At 46.1% G+C, this 19907-nt stretch overlaps 1 long non-coding RNA gene across 2 annotated transcripts; it reads right to left on the bottom strand.

Moving 5' to 3' along the window:
* Positions 1–10517: 10517 nt before the first annotated feature.
* Positions 10518–15013, bottom strand: LOC120964260 (uncharacterized). Of its 2 annotated transcripts, XR_006663393.2 has the most exons (5): positions 14713–15013; positions 12877–13040; positions 11668–11764; positions 11312–11410; positions 10518–11227 (listed from the first exon to the last, which is right to left on the bottom strand). It is a non-coding gene; the product is annotated as an uncharacterized lncRNA (long non-coding RNA). The 2 variants fall into 2 exon arrangements; XR_012183939.1 differs by having other exon boundaries at positions 10518–11410.
* Positions 15014–19907: the final 4894 nt, after the last annotated feature.

The following is a 19907-nucleotide window of genomic DNA, read 5'->3' as shown; positions in this document are numbered from 1 at the left end:
AGTCCATAAATGGATCACTGGTGCTTTCACACCTTGTTAGCATCTTTTCGATTGACAAAACCTTCTGGTTGCATCATATACAACTCTTCTTTAAGAAATCCATTAAAGAATGCAATTTTGACATCCATTTGCCAAATTTCATAAAATGCGGCAATTGCTAACATGATTCGTACAGACTTAAGCATCGCTACGAGTGAGAAAATCTCATCATAGTCAACACCTTGAACTTTGTCAAAAACCTTTTTTCGACAAGTCTAGCTTTGTAGATAGTAACACTATTATCAGCGTCCGTCTTCCTCTTGAAGATCCATTTATTTTCTATGGCTTGCCGATCATCGGCAGTCAACCAAAATCCATACTTAGTTCTCATATATGGATCCCATCTCAGATTTCATGGCCTCAAACCATTTCGCGGAATTTGGGCTCATCATCGCTTCCTCATAGTTCGTAGGTTCATCATGGTCAAGTAGCATGACCTCCAGAACAGGATTACCGTACCACTCTGGTGCGGATCTCACTCTGGTTGACCTACGAGGTTCGGTAGTAACTCGATCTGAAGTTACATGATCATCATCATTATCTTCCTCACTAATTGGTGTAGGAGTCACAAGAACAGATTTATGTGATGAACTACTTTCCAATAAGGGAGCAGGTACAGTTACCTCATCAAGTTCTACTTTCCTCCCACTCACTTCTTTCGAGAGAAACTCCTTCTCTAGAAAGGATCCATTCTTAGCAACAAATGTCTTGCCTTCGGATCTATGATAGAAGGTGTACCCAACTGTCTCCTTTGGGTATCCTATGAAGACACATTTCTCCGATTTGGGTTTGAGCTTATCAGGATGAAACTTTTTCACATAAGCATCGCAACCCCAAACTTTAAGAAACGACAACTTTGGTTTCTTGCCAAACCACAGTTCATACGGTGTCGTCTCAACAGATTTAGATGGTGCCCTTTTTAACATGAATGCAGCTGTCTCTAATGCATAACCCCAAAACGATAGTGGTAAATCGGTAAGAAACATCATAGATTGCACTATATCCAATAAAGTACAGTTATGACATTCGGGCACAACATTATGCTGTGGTGTTCCAGGTGGCATGAGTTTGTGAAACTATTCCACATTGTTTTAATTGAAGGTCAAACTCGTAACTCAAATATTTTCCTCCACGATCAGATCGTAGAAACTTTATTTTCTTGTTACGATGATTTTCTACTTCACTCTGAAATTCTTTGAACTTTTCAAATGTTTCAGACTTATGTTTCATCAAGTAGATATACCCATATCTACTCAAATCATCTGTGAAGTTCAGAAAATAACGATACCCGCCGCAAGCCTCAACACTCATCGGATCGCATACATCAGTATGTATTATTTCCAATAAGTCAATTGCTCGCTCCATTGTTTCGGAGAACGGAGTCTTAGTCATCTTGCCCATAAGGCATGGTTCGCAAGCATCAACTGATTCATAATCAAGTGATTCCAAAAGCCCATCAGCATGGATTTTCTTCATGCGCTTTACACCAATATGACCTAAACGGCAGTGCCACAAATAAGTTGCACTATCATTATTAACTTTGCATCTTTTGGCTTCAATATTATGAAAATGTGTATCACCACGATCGAGATCCAACAAACCATTTTCATTGGGTGTATGACCATAGAAGGTTTTATTCATGTAAACAGAACAACAATTATTCTCTAACTTACATGAATAACCGTATTGCAATAAACATGATCCAATCATATTCATGCTCAACGCAAACACTAAATAACATTTATTTTAGGTTCAACACTAATCCCGAAAATATAGGGAGTGTGCGATGATGATCATATCAATCTTGGAACCATTTCCAATACACATCGTCACTTCACCCTTAACTAGTCTCTGTTCATTCTGCAACTCCTGTTTCAAGTTACTATCCTTAGCAACTGAACTAGTATCAAATACTGAGGGGTTGCTATAAATACTAGTAAAGTACACATCAATAACATGTATATCAAATATACCTATGTTCACTTTGCCATCCTTCTTATCCGCCAATTACTTGGGGTAGTTCCGCTTCCAGTGACCAGTCCCTTTGAAGTCGAAGCACTCAGTTTCAGGCTTAGGTCTATACTTGGGCTTTTTCACTTGAGCAGCAACTTGCTTGCCGTTCTTCTTGAAGTTCCCCTTTCTTCCCTGTGTCCCTTTACTTGAAACTAGTGGTTTTTGTTTACCATCAACACTTGATGCTTTTCTTGATTTCTACCTTCGTCGATTTCAGCATCACGAAGAGCTTGGGAATCGTTTCCGTTATCCCTTGCATATTATAGTTCATCATGAAGTTCTACTAACTTGGTGATGGTGACTAGAGAATTCTGTCAATCACTATTTTATCTGGAAGATTAACTCCCACTTGATTCAAGCGATTGTAATACCCAGACATTTTGAGTATATGCTCACTGACAGAACTATTCTCTTCCATCTTGCAGCTGTAGAACTTATTGGAGACTTCATATCTCTCAATCCGGGCATTTGCTTGAAATATTAACTTCAACTCCTGGAACATCTCATATGCTCCATGACGTTCAAAACGTCGTTGAAGACCCGGTTCTAAGCCGTAAAGCATGGCACACTGAATTATCGAGTAGTCATCAGCTTTGCTCTGCCAGACGTTCATAACATCTGTTGTTGCTCCTGTAGCAGGTCTGGCACCCAGCGGTGCTTCCAGGACGTAATTCTTCTGTGCAGCAATGAGGATAATCCTCAAGTTACGGACCCAGTCCGTGTAATTGCTACCATCATCTTTCAACTTTGCTTTCTCAAGGAACGCATTAAAATTCAACGGAACAACAGCACGGGCCATCTATCTACAATCAACATAGACAAGCAAGATACTATCAGGTACTAAGTTCATGATAAATTTAAGTTCAATATTAACTTAAGAACTCCCACTTAGATAGACATCCCTCTAATCCTCTAAGTGATCACGTGATCCATATCAACTAAACCATGTCCGGTCATCACGTGAGATGGAGTAGTTTCAACGGTGAACATCACTATGTTGATCATATCCACTATATGATTCACGCTCGACCTTTCGGTCTCCGTGTTCCGAGGCCATATCTGTTATATGCTAGGCTCGTCAAGCTTAACCTGAGTATTCCGCGTGTGCAACTGTTTTGCACCCGTTGTATTTGAACGTAGAGCCTATCACACCCGATCATCACGTGGTGTCTCAGCACGAAGAACTTTCGCAACGGTGCATACTCAGGGAGAACACTTATACTTTGATAATTTAGTGAGGGATCATCTTATAATGCTACCGTCAATCAAAGCAAGATAAGATGCATAAAAGATAAACATCACATGCAATCAATATAAGTGATATGATATGGCCATCATCATCTTGTGCTTGTGATCTCCATCTCCGAAGCACCGTCATGATCACCATCGTCACCGGCGCGACACCTTGATCTCCATCGTAGCATCATTGTCGTCTCGCCAATCTTATGCTTCTACGACTATCGCTACCGCTTAGTGATAAAGTAAAGCATTACAGGGCGATTGCATTGCATACAATAAAGCGACAACCATATGGCTCCTGCCAGTTGCCGATAACTCGGTTACAAAACATGATCATCTCATACAATAAAATTTAGCATCATGTCTTGACCATATCACATCACAACATGCCCTGCAAAAACAAGTTAGACGTCCCTACTTTGTTGTTGCAAGTTTTACGTGGCTGCTACTGGGCTTAGCAAGAACCGTTCTTACCTACGCATCAAAACCACAATGATAGTTTGTCAAGTTGGTGCTGTTTTAACCTTCGCAAGGACCGGGCGTAGCCACACTCGGTTCAACTAAAGTTGGAGAAATTGACACCCGCCAGCCACCTCTGTGCAAAGCAGGTCGGAAGAACCAGTCTCGCGTAAGCGTACGCGTAATGTCGGTCCGGGCCGCTTCAGCCAACAATACCGCCGAACCAAAGTATGACATGCTGGTAAGCAGTATGACTTATATCGCCCACAACTCACTTGTGTTCTACTCGTGCATATAACATCAACGCATGAAACCAGGCTCGGATGCCACTGTTGGGGAACGTAGTAATTTCAAAAAAAAATCCTACGCACACGCAAGATCATGGTGATGCATAGCAACGAGAGGGGAGAGTGTTGTCCACGTACCCTCGTAGACCGAAAGGGGAAGCGTTAGCACAACGCAGTTGATGTAGTCGTACGTCTTCACGATCCGACCAATCAAGTACCGAACGCACGGCACCTCCGAGTTCAGCACACGTTCAGCCCGATGACGTCCCTCGAACTCCGATCCAGCCGAGTGTTGAAGGAGAGTTTCGTCAGCACAACGGCGTGGTGACGATGATGATGTTCTACCGACGCAGGGCTTCGCCTAAGCACTGCTACAGTATTATCGAGGTGGACTATGGTGGAGGGGGGCACCGCACACGGCTAAAATATCAAACGATCAATTGTTGTGTCTCCAAGGGGTGCCCCCCTCCCCGTATATAAAGAAGTGGAGGAGGGCGAGGGCCGGCCCTCTCTATGGCGCGCCCTAGGAGGAGTCCTACTCCCACCGGGAGTAGGATTCCCCCCCTTCCAAGTAGTAGGAGTAGGAGTCAAGGAAAGGGGAAAGAGAAAAGAAGGAAGGAGGGGGCGCAGCCCCTCCCCCTAGTCCAATTCGCTAGGCCTTGGGGGGCGCGCAGCCTCTCCTCTCTGTTTCCCCTAAAGCCCAATAAGGCTCATATACTCCCCGGCGAATTCGCGTAACTCTCCGGTACTCCGAAAAATACCCGAATCACTCGGAACCTTTCCGATGTCCGAATATAGTCGTCCAATATATCAATCTTTACGTCTCGACCATTTCGAGACTCATCGTCATGTCCCCGATCTTATCCGGGACTCCGAACTACCTTTGATACATCAAAACACATAAACTCATAATATAACCGTCATCGAACTTTAAGCGTGCGGACCCTACGGGTTCGAGAACAATGTAGACATGACCGAGACACGTCTCCGGTCAATAACCAATAGCGGAACCTGGATGCTCATATTGGCTCCTACATATTCTACGAAGATCTTTATCGGTCAAACCGCATAACAACATACGTTGTTCCCTTTGTCATTGGTATGTTACTTGCCCGAGATTCGATCGTCGGTATCTCAATACCTAGTTCAATCTCGTTACCGGCAAGTCTCTTTACTCGTTCCGTAATACATCATCCCGCAACTAACTCATTAGTTACAATGCTTGCAAGGCTTATAGTGATGTGCATTACTGAGTGGGCCCAGAGATACCTCTCCGACAATCGGAGTGACAAATCCTAATCTCGAAATACGCCAACCCAACAAGTACCTTTGGAGACACCTGTAGAGCACCTTTATAATCACCCAGTTACGTTGTGACGTTTGGTAGCACACAAAGTGTTCCTCTGGTAAACGGGAGTTGCATAATCTCATAGTCATACGAAGAAAGCAATAGCAACATACTAAACGATCGAGTGCTAAGCTAACGGAATGGGTCAAGTCAATCACATCATTCTCCTAATGATGTGATCCCGTTAATCAAATGACAACTCATGTCTATGGTTAGGAAACATAACCATCTTTAATTAACGAGCTAGTCAAGTAGAGGCATACTAGTGACACTCTGTTTGTCTATGTATTCACACATGTATTATGTTTCCGGTTAATACAATTCTAGCATGAATAATAAACATTTATCATGATATAAGGAAATAAATAATAACTTTATTATTGCCTCTAGGGCATATTTCCTTCACTAAGATGCAATGTCCTAGAGGTGTTTCTGAGAAGTGGTGCCTGAGCAACATGTGAGATGTGCATACTTGCCCCATTAGTTGTGTGAACATTGTCGTGCCCACGGTAGGGCTGCTGAACGGTAAGCTTGCCCAGTTCGTTCGTGACATGAGCTGTAGCGCCAGTATCCATGTACCAAGAAGGATCAACAGGATATGAGGGCGTGTGCCCCTGTTGCGCCATGTTAACTTGATGATCATTGCCCTTGCCATTGTTGCCGAGGCCGAGGAAGTCGGTCTTGAAACTACGATGACAGCGGGAGGCGACATGGCGGGGCAAGACACAGAGCTGGCACGGCTGGGCCGCACCACAGGCTGTACAGCAGTCACAGGCACGGCCGTCGACGACGACCACCGAGGCGCCAGCGCGCGAGGCCTGCTGCTGAGCAGGGGGTGTGACATCGGATTTGTCCCCCGGGGGATGGAGCTACAGGGGAACCATGGCCGCCTCCTTTGCCACGATACACGACGTTGACAGAGGAGTCGGTGGAGACGTCAGGGCGGCGCGCGTTGAGCCGCTGCTCCGTAGAAAGGAGGCGGTTGTAGAGTTCCTGAGGGCGAATAGGTTCCTTGCATTCATTGATCACCTCGGCAAGCGACTCGTAGTCGCTATCGAGGCCGGCTAGGATGAAGGCCGTGAACTCGGTGTTGTGAAGGGGTTCTCCAATCGAAGCAAGGGTGTCGGCCAATTTCTTGACCTCGTTGTAGAAGGCGGTCACCAACCATTGTCCTTGCGGGTCTCACCAAGCTTTGCACGGATGGCCATGGATTGAGCATAGACTCGGATGAGAAGCTCGACTCCAGGATGTCCCCCACCTCGTGAGAAGAAGCAGCGAAGAGGACCAGCCCGGAAACACCCTCACCCAGGGAAGACTGGATTGCCGAGAGGATGGCTTGATCCTGAGCGATCCACGCACGGAACATCGGATGCTGTGGCGGCGGACACGGCATGGTGCCATTAACGAACCCCACCAAATAATGGCTGCGAAGGCGGGGAAGCACCTGAGCGCGCCAGTACAGGTAATTATCCGTCTGGAGCTTCACCGGAAGGAGGTGCGAGAACAGGAACGGCGGCGAGGAGATCGCGGCCAGAGCAGCTTCAATGTCCACGTAGGGCGCAGGAGATGGCATCGGTGAAGACGGAGCCGCGGCAGGCGCGTACACCTGTGGGACGCCGTACGCGTAGGATGCACATAGGGCGGTAGGGCCGCATACGAGCCCTGGCCAGGGTACGCGCCATAGGAGGGACGCGCGGGTGGCGGAGGGCCGTACAGAGCAGCATACAGCGGATAGCCGCCATGGCCGCCATAGGCCGCATGGGCGACGTCGGCAACAGCAGGGCTTGCTGCGGTGTAGATGGAGGCAGTAGGGGCAGGCGCGACCGCGCGCACCATCGGATGCGAGGCCGTCGGGGGCGGCGGTGCGGGCACCAAGGAGTGCGTGCGGCCGGAGGTGGCGGCGGCTACTGGAACCGAGCCGATGCAGCAGGCGACGATGAAGACACGCCGGCGTACAGCGAGGAGACCGGGCAGACGAAGAAGGACCCCGCCGACTGAGTCTGCAGGGGGCCGAGCGATCCCTCCGCCATGTAGGGCGCAGTCCCTCCATTGAGGAGACGCGCGAGGGATGGTGGAAGGAACGCATGATCCATGTGGACGGAGGCCGGTGGCATGAGGGCAGGGAAGGAGACCGCAACGGCGGCGGCGCTCGAGGCGACGGTGGCGGCTGGCGACGGGGGCGGAGCAGAAGACATGAGATTAGATCGTTAGGTCGGATACCATATTAGACAAGGGTTTTAGGGTTTGTGGAACACCTCCAACATGGGGTGGGCTTTGCATTATATAGAGAGTACATAATGATATACAACACAATTACATGTGGGGACACTAATACATGTACAAAGGCCCAGTATATACAGAGTCTAACAGTCCACAAGCAAGTGATCCTCACCAAAGATAATTTGTTAAACCGAGGATGGGTAGGCAGTTCACGATGTTGCTTTTGTGATCATGATGAAACAATTCAACATCTCTTCGTAGATTGCCCTCTCGCCAAATTGCTTTGGCAAACAATTCATATAGCCTTCAACATCCGGTTAGCATTGAATGGTCATTTGGGACGTGGTTAGCTGGGGTGTAACACATTACTGCGGCTCGTATTCGAATTGGAATATGTGCACTTATGTGGGCTATATGGAACTGCAGGAATGATATGATTTTTAACAGACGACACATATTAACTTTCTTGCAGGTCATCTTCAGAGCTACGGCATGGATCCGTACGTGGTCCTTACTCACTCCTGTGGACTCCAGGGAGCCTATGGTTACTGGATGCAACCAATGGGAGATGGTAGCACGGGCTATATTCAACCGATTTGGATGGCGGTCGCATAATAGGATAGGAGTCTAGGGCCCTAGTCCTGTACTTGATACTGGTTGTCGCAATATGTTTTGTTTTGTTTTTTGCTCCTTTTGCGAGCTGTAATACTTTGAAGACTTGGTACTACTTTGAGATTTTTAATAATATGGCTACATGTATCGTTCCGATGCAGAGGCCGGGGGCAAGCCTCCTTTTCCACAAAAAAAAAAGCTAAAGCAGATCCTGCAAATTTTGGACCGCCAAAATCGTTATGGCCACGATGGTGCAAATTTTTGGAGGCTGAAATGAGCAACGACGAACGATTGCTATAATTCAGGCTACATAATTATTAAACCCATTAAGGTGGAAACACAGGTCGAGCGCTCGCGTATGCCACATCGGCTTAGGAATGGTTGTCCTACTCGATTTGCGATTGGTTCGTTTGGCTGAGTTCTGATTGGTCGTTCGTGTTGCTCCTTGTTGGTTGGTGCACCTCATCCTCCATAGTGACGAAGGGGCAGAGAAAAAGAGAGAAACGGATCGCCCGGCCCCCATTCCTCTCCCCGCCGCCACCACTCACCGGTGACCTCCCTCAGAGTTGCCACCACCACCCACGTCCTCCCCTACAGCTGGCGCCCCCACCCCTTCTCTCCTCCACTCACCTTCTTCCCACCACCGGCGACCTCCTTCTCCCCACAGGATTTTTTTTTTCTCTAGCTATGTGAGCATGTGTGATGCTAACGCATATACAAACAAAAAAGTGTATTGTTGCTATTTTTATCGATGTGCTGCTCTTGATGTTACTTTTGCTAGCTACATGTGAGCTCAACATGTATATTGTTGCTGCTGCTATTTTTAGTTGCTCTTATTACTGTTTATATATATATATATATATATATATATATATATATATATATATATATATATATATATATAGTACTAACACCCCTTAAGACCTTATTCTACTAACACTATCTTATTCTGCAAATGGTACTGCACCACCTCTGTCTCGAAACCGAAATACACCCAAAACCAAAAGAGAATCACCCTGCCTTCTCCCAACCCGCATGCTCCCCTACCCATGACTTCCTTCTCCGCGATGACCATGATTCCGAACTACCACCAACTTTCTATGCCGCCGCCAACCACCCAACCAGCACCAGAGTGCCCCGTCCCCCACCACCCAACCTTCCACGTTGCGCCACCACCAGCTATTATTATACCTACACACAACAACGGCCACCGCCTCAACCGAGCTTCAGCGGTGCTAATACACTTCCTCTCTGTTTTGAAGCGAAATGGAAACTTCTATTGACCAGGAGTTGCATATTATAATTTATACATCCGGAGAGTCGTGACTCTAGGAAACGATGCGTCGGTCCCGGAGAGAGACATGAGAGGCGTCTGTTGCGTGTGTAACCGCACGCCGTTTGGGAAAGTGGAGATTTTCCCCTGATTACATGTGCTAATTAATCACAACACTCCCCCTAAGCTATGCCTGACCATGTAGAATCATCTTCACGATTGTCCGGGAAGCTCTATCATCTCAAAAGGATTCTCCTCCAAAAGTTCTTTATAAAATCTTTGATGAGATCCTGAAACATAAACTCGCAAAGAGAGATAGCGTAATGTGATGTTTGAACAAGGATATCTCAAGAAGAGACTCCCCCTGATACTTGCAAGTCCCGAAGTCGTCGCATACCAATTCCATGAACATATTTCTAGAATGTAGAATTTGGTAGAGACTTGGTAAATAAATCAGCAAGATTTTCGCATGATTTAACTTGCAAGATGTTTATTTCCCCACTTTTCTGAAGATCATTGGGGAAAAACACTTAGGAGAAATATTCTTAGTGATATTACTCTTGATGTATCATGTTTGCATAAATATTCATCGTTTATAAAACTATAGAAAAGCTAACCTTTGATTTACCAATGTAAATGCCGCAATGTGAGCTAGCACTTTATAAATTTGTTTGCCGAGATCCAAAACGCCCTACTCATTAAACAATATGTATAAAATCCTTCGAATATATACCCACTTTATAAAAATAATAATAATGATATGGCAGCGACCAAACATTGGTCGTTTTGACGCGTGTTTGCACCTGCTGAATATTACATGCACCATATTGTGCTCCCCACTTTGTCCCCTCCTCTGACTCTTGTGACCCCCTCCAATGCCAACCTATCCTCCACCCCACGCACCACCACACGCGTCGCCCCACCCCACCCTGCCCATGCATGTTAGAAATTTAATCTCGCAATCTTAAATACTACTCCATTGCGAGATTAAATACTACGGTGGACTAAAAGGACTTCATTATGACCATTTCTTGTTTAAAAATTGATATATCCACCATCTAAGAAGATCAGCACATAATACTGTATGCATCTGTTTGAGCTAGTGATGCAGCTCAGCAAATAGATTGCATATGTCTGCTGCTTTTGTTTCACTGTGCATATTTTTTATGTGCAAAACCAATTTATCTGTATCTCAAAGATCGATTTTCACTGTACATTTCGTAATTTACCACAAATCGCAGGTCGAATACGTGGCGCCACCTGAACATCTCCAGGAACCATACATTCAACATTCCTTGTAAACGATCATCCACCACACGCAGATCCACCTGATTCTTGTTAACTGGCCATTCAGACTGAACTCCTTCACAAAGTCTTCCCCCTCAGGATTATAAGATTTGGATAAGTATGCTTGAACCACTTCTTGCTAGTGTAAGTAACATTGTTTTGAACAAACCCAATAAGCCGTTGCCAACAAATATCTGACTCTAGTACATTTTTTACTTACTTTGCAACATCCGTTGATGTGAATGATAGAATTTTGTGGTAGAAACTAAGCACGTCCCTTGGGTTCGGCTCATCAAGCTTCAATCCAGCTTGCCTAGGGAACTTATCTCCCATATCACCTTTAACTATGTTCTTGACTGTATCCACTTGCAACTTCAGGTTCTTCCCATGCGGCCTGATACAACCCTCACCTACGCCGTACTCCATTCTGTTAAGGTATGCCATCGCCGGCTGCATGAACACCAGGACCAAACCATTTTGGAGAAATGCTTGCACTTCCAATCGTACAAAAAATTATTTGGACAATAGTTTGACCTGCTTGTCCTGGAGCATTGCCACTCACATGTTCCGGTGGATCCGTAGTCACCTCGTCATGCCGACGAGTACTCAGACTGTCAGACCATTTAGATTCATCTCCAGAAAAAAGAAACTCTTTTAGTAATGCATAGCACATTCCAATCTAAAAACTAAATTACGAACTCTGCGTTTTCAGCTAATCCAATACTCCCCATAATGTTCTCCCCACCCCCCCCCTCCCCCCCCCCCCCCCCCCCCCATCCCAACTTCGTGAATTACTTGATGACTAGCATCAACAAAAATATTGTGTCTACAACTCTACATTCATTAGTTTAGATTTCAGTCTGAACCTGGAACAGTATGAATCTGCATACCTTCTCATCATCCCAGGAACCCTCCCTTCTAGCAATCACCATGGCATCCATAGCATAGATCTGATGGGTTTGTGACTGTATTTATGACATTTTTACGCTGAAAAAACACAATAATACGGGTCAGAGTATAAGAAAATTACAGTACATGGAAGCATGTCAACTTCTGATACTATTTCAGTTCAATTTTACTAAGGTAGAAATAAAACTGACATAGTTATCCACGAACTTTTGTAGTTCAAATTGAGCCTTAGCATCACCACATGTATAGAAAAAGTCACATCAATAGTTCTTTTCATGAAGGATCTGGTAATTGTGAAAAAAGGAGCATTACCATCAAAACATAACAGAGTTGGCTTTAAATCAGGAAATGTCCTTTGTGCAAGAACTTCTAGGAATTAATCCTAGCATGCAAGCTTCCACATAATGTGCTTATAGATTCAGACAATTTACCACTGTCATCATCATCGTTATCTAATGCAGTTTTCCCAAGTAAGCAAGTTACCATTTCTTCCATAGCTTCTGCAAACTCTGTGTACATTTGATCACAATGAATTATGAGTGTACTATTACACAAGCACATGCTCTCTATTAGAAGTGACTTGGGCACCGTTATTTTGTTAAAAAAAACTATATCAAAGAAATGTTAGAGCACACCATATAGGATGTTTGCTTACAGGATCGATACGTCGTTATGTGCTTAAGTTCCTAATATTTATAACAAGTAGGAAAAACTCCCAGCCAAACAATGTACTCATGAAAGAAACAACACACCTTTTTGGCATTTGCTAAATAACCAGGGGAGTACATACAAAACATAAGATGTCTTGGAGCTTCAAGGTCCAACAGTATATATATTGCCTTTTGCTTACAGGATCAAAGGAGAATGTAGCACAGGACAACAATGTAACTGCATGAGAAAGAACTTAGTACCGTCCCCCCCTCACAAATTGCAAATTTCTGAAACTTCTCACAAATCATAATAGTTTGCATAGGATCTCCAATGCGTGGGTAACGAAACCACGAGGTTACTATTCCAAACTTCTCTACCTTCACTTTATGATTACATGCTTGATCAACTAAGAGATGATTTTGAATTAGCTTGTGCTATTTCCTCGAGAATCCTTTTGTGCAAATGGAATCAATCATCAATCATATCAGAAAGAGAAAAAACAAGAAACGAGATTATTTCAATGGCGAGCAAAGCTTTACTTGGTCCAAGAAGTAGTGGTCGCCGACCTCCTCCCTGAAGTCGAGCACCGCCATGACGGCGCCTACGGTGAGCATGTCAGCGCCGGCGTCCCGGAGAAGCGGGCTCTCCTTCCACATGGACACAACAACACCAGTTGCATAAGAGGCCAACCAGGTGAATGACCCTGCAGCGCTACTCTTGACGGTGAGATCTGTCTGGCACTTCCAATGATAGTAACCGAACCAACTAAATAAAAATTAATTACCATGCCCACTGCTGCCTAAATCTCATGTACTATTCTTGGAGTATTGCAGGAGTAAGAGCGGCATGATTTAAACGTGTGGGCATACAGTACGTTGGGTGCCGGAATTGATACAGAACCTGTTGGCGGCGTCGATGAATCCTAATGTGACGAGGAAATTCATGGCAAGGTGGTTCATGTCCTGCTTGCGGATCTTGACATTGCAGCTTCCGCTCCCACTCGTGGCGTATCGAGGATAGCCCCTCCCCCTCCCCCTCCTGAGTCGCCCCCCGCGTGGGCGGCCGGGAGGCCCCCAGATCCCGTCGGCCGGTCCTCCCCCTCTCCTCCTCCTCCTCCCTCGCCGCCGCCCAAGGGCGTGGCCAGGTGAAGCCTGCCGGCGCCGGCGGCGGCGGGGACTCGGGCCCTCTCGCTCGGGCCGGGCTGGCGCGGGACGGCGCCCCCAGGCCGGAGCGTGGCGGCGGGCCGGACGCCACGGCGGGTGGTGGCGGCGCCTCGGCGACTTCGCTCCCCCGCGGTAAACGGCCTCGCGATCTGGTGCGTCGCGGTCGCCAGGGATGGCGGCGGCGTGGCCGGATCGGTTCGCGGCGGCGCGGTCGGATCTATGCCCAACGTGGGCCTTGATCGCTGGATTGCAGTCGGCACGGTGGCGGGTGCGACTCGTCGGCAGCTGGGCAGATCCGCGGGGATTCTACCCTTGTCTGGTCCTTGACAGCGTGGGCAACTCCGGGGGAAAACCCTGGATCTCCTTGGGATCGAGCGATGGCGGCGCTTTTGCGTCGTAGTCCCTCTTTAGGGCATCGTTTTGGAGTTTACTCCGGTTGAAGGGACCAGCGACGTCGGCGGCGCACGTCTGGTGGAGCAACTGCCGATGAAAATTGCGCCGACTACGGTCATGGCGGACGATGGAGGCGTCTTAGATGTCGTTTCCTTGTCGAGGCATCGTCGTTGCAGTCTGCGTCATCAGGCTTGAGATGCTCCGGGGGAAACCCTAGATCTGGGTCTTCCGGATCGGATGATGATGGCGTTTTATCGCTTTCCCTCCTGGGGGCATCGTTTCGGAGCAAGTGATGGCTGGGGGGATGGTGGAGCGGTGCTTCATCTCACACATTGATGGCGGCGGTTATCGGCGGCATGGCGTTGTGGAGGCTCGGCGTCCGATGCGCGAGATGGACTCGTGCAGGAGGAGGTAGCTGTCTGGCGTTATGGTGATGTCGATGGCTGAGTGGCCAGACAAGGTAGATGCCTCAATATGATCTGAAGACGGACCTGTGGAAGATGGCGGCGACGACACACGAGTGCGTCTGACCGGATTGTGCCCCAGACCCGGTATGTGGCTCGGCTGGGGCTTCCGGCTTTGATGTTAGGCTTAGGTGAGTGGTCTGAGTGGCCCAGCTAGCACCCCTTCATCGTATGGATAGGAGTGGCGGCATATGTTGCCAAGATGATGGATTCAGGCATATTGTTGTAATACTTTGTAAGGTCCTCGAGAATAATCAATAAAGTGGCCGTATGAATCTCCCAGATGCAGAAGTCAGGGGTTATCCTCCTTTTTCTAAAAAAAACTCGTGGCGTATCAAATTAGGATTGAGAGGACCTGGACGTGGGCGAGGAAGGCCGTCATCAAAGGGGCGCGCAGCCCACGGCGGCGAGCTCCAAGACGCGGCCATGGCGGCACCTGCAGAGAGGAGCAGTTCAGAGAAGAGAGAGAGGTAGGGGAAAAGAAGAGAAGGGAGAGAGGGAGGCACGGCGGCGTGATCCAGCTGGCATCACTGCACGATCAGGCTAATTGGCACTAATCGCTGTGACCTGTGACGAGTCAACCAGCAACCGCCGTTCTGCATAGAGAAGAGAATTTGTCAATAGATTGCTTATTTGATCTTCTCTGCTTGTGACTAATCAAAAGATTCAATTATTGATTGTCTTTTCCTAAACATCCTTGCACTTACGAGAATTGCTTCATCCGAGCATGTGGGCATGGTGAGATGAAAGGATTGCTGAAGCATCAACGGAATGAAATTCCTAGATCAAAGAAGAGAAAGCTTCAATCGAGAATGCATCAACCGATCATGCAAAGGGGAGAAGAAGGTACCATGATTTCAATTTTTCTTGCACTGAATCAAGCGGCAACTACCTCTGCTTTTCATCAACATCGCCAGTGGCGCCCGCGTTCATGTGCCTGCTCCTCCACGTTGCCAATGTATCTATAATTTTTGATTGTTCTATGCTATTATATTATTTGTTTGGGATGTTCAATGGACTATATTATACATTTTTATATTATTTTTGGGACTAACCTATTAACCGGAGGCCCAGCCCAAATTGCTGTTTTTTTTTCGTATTTCAGTGTTTCGAAGGAAAGGAATATCAAACGGGTCCAAACGGAACCTGATCCAGAGGACTTGGAGTGGACGTCAAGAAATCAACGAGGAGGCCACGAGGCAGGGGGTGCGCCTACCCCCCTGGGCGCGCCCTCCACCCTCGTGGGCCCCTCGTAGCTCCACCGACCTACTTCTTCCTCCTATATATACCTACGTATCCCGAAAACATCAGACACGGAGCTAAAACCCTATTTCCACCGCCGCAACCTTCTGTACCCGTGAGATCCCATCTTGGGGCCTTTTCCGGCGCTCCGCTGGAGGGGGCATTGATCACGGAGGGCTTCTACATCAACACCATAGCCTCTCCGATGATGTGTGAGTAGTTTACCTCAGACCTTCGGGTCCATAGTTATTATCTAGATGGCTTCTTCTCTCTCTTTGGATCTCAATACAAAGTTCTCCTCGATCTTCTTGGAGATCTATTCGATGTAACTCTTCTTTTGCGGTGTTTGTCGAGATCCGATGAATTGTGGGTTTATGATCAAGATTATCTATGAACAATATTTGAATCTCCTCTGAATTCTTTTATGTATGATTTGTTATCTTTGCAAGTCTCTTCGAATTATCAGTTTGGTTTCGCCTACTAGATTGATCTTTCTTGCAATGGGAGAAGTGCTTAGTTTTGGGTTCAATCTTGCGGTGCTCGATCCCAGTGACAGTAGGGGAAACGACACGTATTGTATTGTTGTATTGTTGCCATCGAGGATAAAAATATGGGGTTCATATCATATTGCATGAGTTTATCCCTCTACATCATGTCATCTTGCTTAAAGCGTTACTCCGTTCTTATGAACTTAATACTCTAGATGCATGCTGGATAGCGGTCGATGTGTGGAGTAATAGTAGTTGATGCAGGCAGGAGTCGGTCTACTTGTCACGGACGTGATGCCTATATACATGATCATACCTAGATATTCTCATAACTATGCTCAATTCTATCAATTGCTCGACAGTAATTTGTTCACCCACCGTAATACTTATGCTATCTTGAGAGAAGCCACTAGTGAAACCTATGGCCCCCGGGTCTATTTTCCATCATATTAATCTCCCGTCAACAAGCTATTTCTGGCATCGTTTATTTTGCTTTCTTTACTTTTAGTCTTTATCATAAAAATACCAAAAATATTATCTTATCATCTCTATCAGATCTCACTTTTTCCAATGGCCGTGAAGGGATTGACAACCCCTTTATCGCGTTGGTTGCAAGGTTCTTATTTCTTTGTGTAGGTACGAGGGACTTGCGTCTGGCCGTCTACTGGATTGATACCTTGGTTTTCAAAAACTGAGGGAAATACTTACGCTACTTTACTGCATCACCCTTTCCTCTTCAAGGGAAAACCAACGCAGTGCTCAAGAGGTAGCACTCCCGGCGAGGTCAACAAAGCGCTCGGGCGAGATCAGACATGAACACGCAACGGCGGCGGAGGATAGGGCTAGGAACCCTAGCCAGGGTGAGGGAGTCGTGGGTGGTGATGGATTGTTTCTGTGGGCGGTGTGTGAGCGGACCGATCTTGGGGGAGGTGAAAAAACCATACGAAAAAACCCAACGAAAGATGGTGATGGGAGGTGGGACGAAAAAAAACCGGGACGAAAAAAAACCTGGAAGCGAGACTACCAACTGCTCCATTAGGAGTAGAGATGAGTAACATCACACATATCAATGCAAGATGAATCTATAACCTAATAAATGAAGTGTTGCATGTTACCATACATATGTTACTCCTCACTATAGAGGTAGTAACATAGAGTAGTAACATGCATGTTACTACTCTATGTTACTACCCATTGTGGCTAGTCTAAAACACTTACATCATGGGACAGAGGGAACGGCAAATAGCCTAGGCTAATTAATAGTAATATCGTGATATATGCACAGAATTCACACCAAGCACCGAGAAGTGAACCTCATGGTTTTCTTGATATTACAGCTCAAGATGACACATCTCAACTAGTCCAGGGTCGAGGCTACAAACAATGATTGGTGCATTGTTACCAACTAGCTTTTCCCCGCGCGGCGGCACGCCGCGCCCATCGATACGGTACATGTATAGTATATTATACTTTTGGCTCATGTGATAGAAAATATAGATGAACAACATAGTTGGGCATTGCCAGTGATTGGAGATGGAGAAGATAAAGATAGATTAATTTTAATTATGGGTTGTATGATAATTTTCTTCCTTTTTTCTTGTGTTTCAATAGTTGTATTGATTGATATGTTTTGAGAATCGTAGATATGGGGTATGTTGAATGTAGACATCTCTTTGTGGATATTCCGTAAACTTTTGGTGGAAGAAAACTCATTTTTGAAAGTAGTCATCTTGGTGAGGAGAAATATAGTAGGAGATGTTACATTTGTAGGGTGGAAGTCCTGTTGTCGGATGATAACAAGTTTGATTAACTTGTGTCCCGATAAAATACATAAACTGAAATACAAAGTCGGAGACATAACAGTGAAGAATCACTTCTTAAATTCTTCAAAGAAGGAAACACATAACCAGATATTTGAAAATCATATCACACTAACAATAAATCCGTATACAATTTTTTTTAAAATACTACTTTTTATTTCAATTAAAACTGGTTGCACTTTTTGGCATTCATTCATTATGCTTAACAAACATATTTGAACTTTTTACATTTCAATGTGTCAATGATAATATCTTTTATATAAAAAAAGGAAAAACAATGCAGAATAAACTTATAAATATACAAAGTTGTTTGAATTTTCAAGAGATAATATTTTATTGGTATGAAAAATATCAAGGCCAACATAAATTCATTCGAAATATGCAAAAAAAAAAAACAGATTCAACTATTAAAAAAAGAGCACATGCAGTGTAGCCAAATCGGGCATGCATGGCACAGAAATTAGGAACTGAAAGTCAACCATGCAATAATTTAGGAACCCATCGCCCTACAAAAGCGGACACGCATACACCAGACAAAAGGAATGTCTAACAGCAACCAACAATTGGTAGATACATCCAGAGTTGTACCCGGCCAAATCCCCCACTAATTGGCGTGTTGATTGGTCCAATTTACTGCAAGAAAAACTCAAAATACTCAGAAAAGAGAATCCTAGCTCAATCAGGTCAGCGAATCAGCATGGCCCACGCACACACGAACACGCAAATTCTCATGTTGCTATCGACCAAGTGGTGAAACCCGCGAGCGTATCAGAATGCTAATATATTGATAGACACTCAAACATGCCACACATACAATTTTAACATAGCTCCCAGGAGTTATATTCATTAGCCTGAATAATTTCTTGTTTAGTCTTGATGCCTGCATACAACAAATATGAGAGGGGGTAAAACCATATTGTTTAGTAAGCATACAGAACTGTTGAAAACTGAGTTACAACAAGTGCTGAAAATATATAAACAGTTTTGACTGGAATTTCACCATCCCCCTTGAACCACGAACTGTTTTTTAGAATATATAACACCAATCATACGTTCATAACTAATTCTCATCCAATCCTAGTGGGCAGCTCTGAGCCAGAGGTCACCCATCGGCGACCCCCGGCCCTGCCCCCGCCGCTCCTAGGCGACACCCTCGCCGGCAGTGAAGAGAGAACCCAGATTAAGGAGCTTTAGAGAGAAATTTAAGTAGCAGATCGACCTGGCTGCTGCTCACCTGCGAGGCACATCCAGCGTGACGTTGGTCCCCCTGCCCCCTCCCTCTCCAGATGTGGAGGCACGGCGTGCTTTAGTCAACAGAAAAGGCTTCACAATAATCCACAAAGGCAATCCCTATATGGATTATCAAGAAAGAGGATAGGAGAGACCTTGCATTATCACATACAAAAATGTGGGTGTGTGGGTGTGTGTGTGTGTGTGAGAGAGAGAGAGAGAGTGAGAGAGAGAGCAAATTCGCCATGGCTATTACAGAAAAGAAGAGGAACAGAACATATCAGTTCAGACGCCTCCAATGGCGAGAGAAAGGAGTAATCTGTTGAAGCGAGATGAAATCGAAAAAGGAGTTTGTCAATTACCATGGAGCATGTAGCATAGGAACCGACCGAGAATTGTGGAAAGAGAGAGCAGGCCGGATGCGTTTGGCTGCTCCAGCGCACACACACCACGGAGCACAAGCAGCAAGCACGCCCACACACCAGCCCCTAGCACACACGCGCTTCTAGTTCACGCACCACACGCGACGCAGCCGCATCAAGGATGTCGCGCGCGCGATGCAGCCTCCTATGCTTTGCCAACCAGGACTGCGCGTCGCTTCGGAGATATTCTCGACGCCAAACCTGTAGTGGTTACGGCACACATTGCACAGCTTGCGCCGTCCGCCGGCCCGCCGCTGTGGCGTGTCCTTCGCGTGGCATCGACCGCACGTCCTCGGCTCCCGCCGGCTGCGCTGCTGCGCCACGGAATCGTTGTACTGCCGCGTGCGA

This window comes from Aegilops tauschii, chromosome 5 (assembly GCF_002575655.3).
Source record: "Aegilops tauschii subsp. strangulata cultivar AL8/78 chromosome 5, Aet v6.0, whole genome shotgun sequence".
Lineage (NCBI taxonomy): Eukaryota > Viridiplantae > Streptophyta > Magnoliopsida > Poales > Poaceae > Aegilops > Aegilops tauschii.
This window is presented reverse-complemented; position numbering and strand designations above follow the sequence as displayed.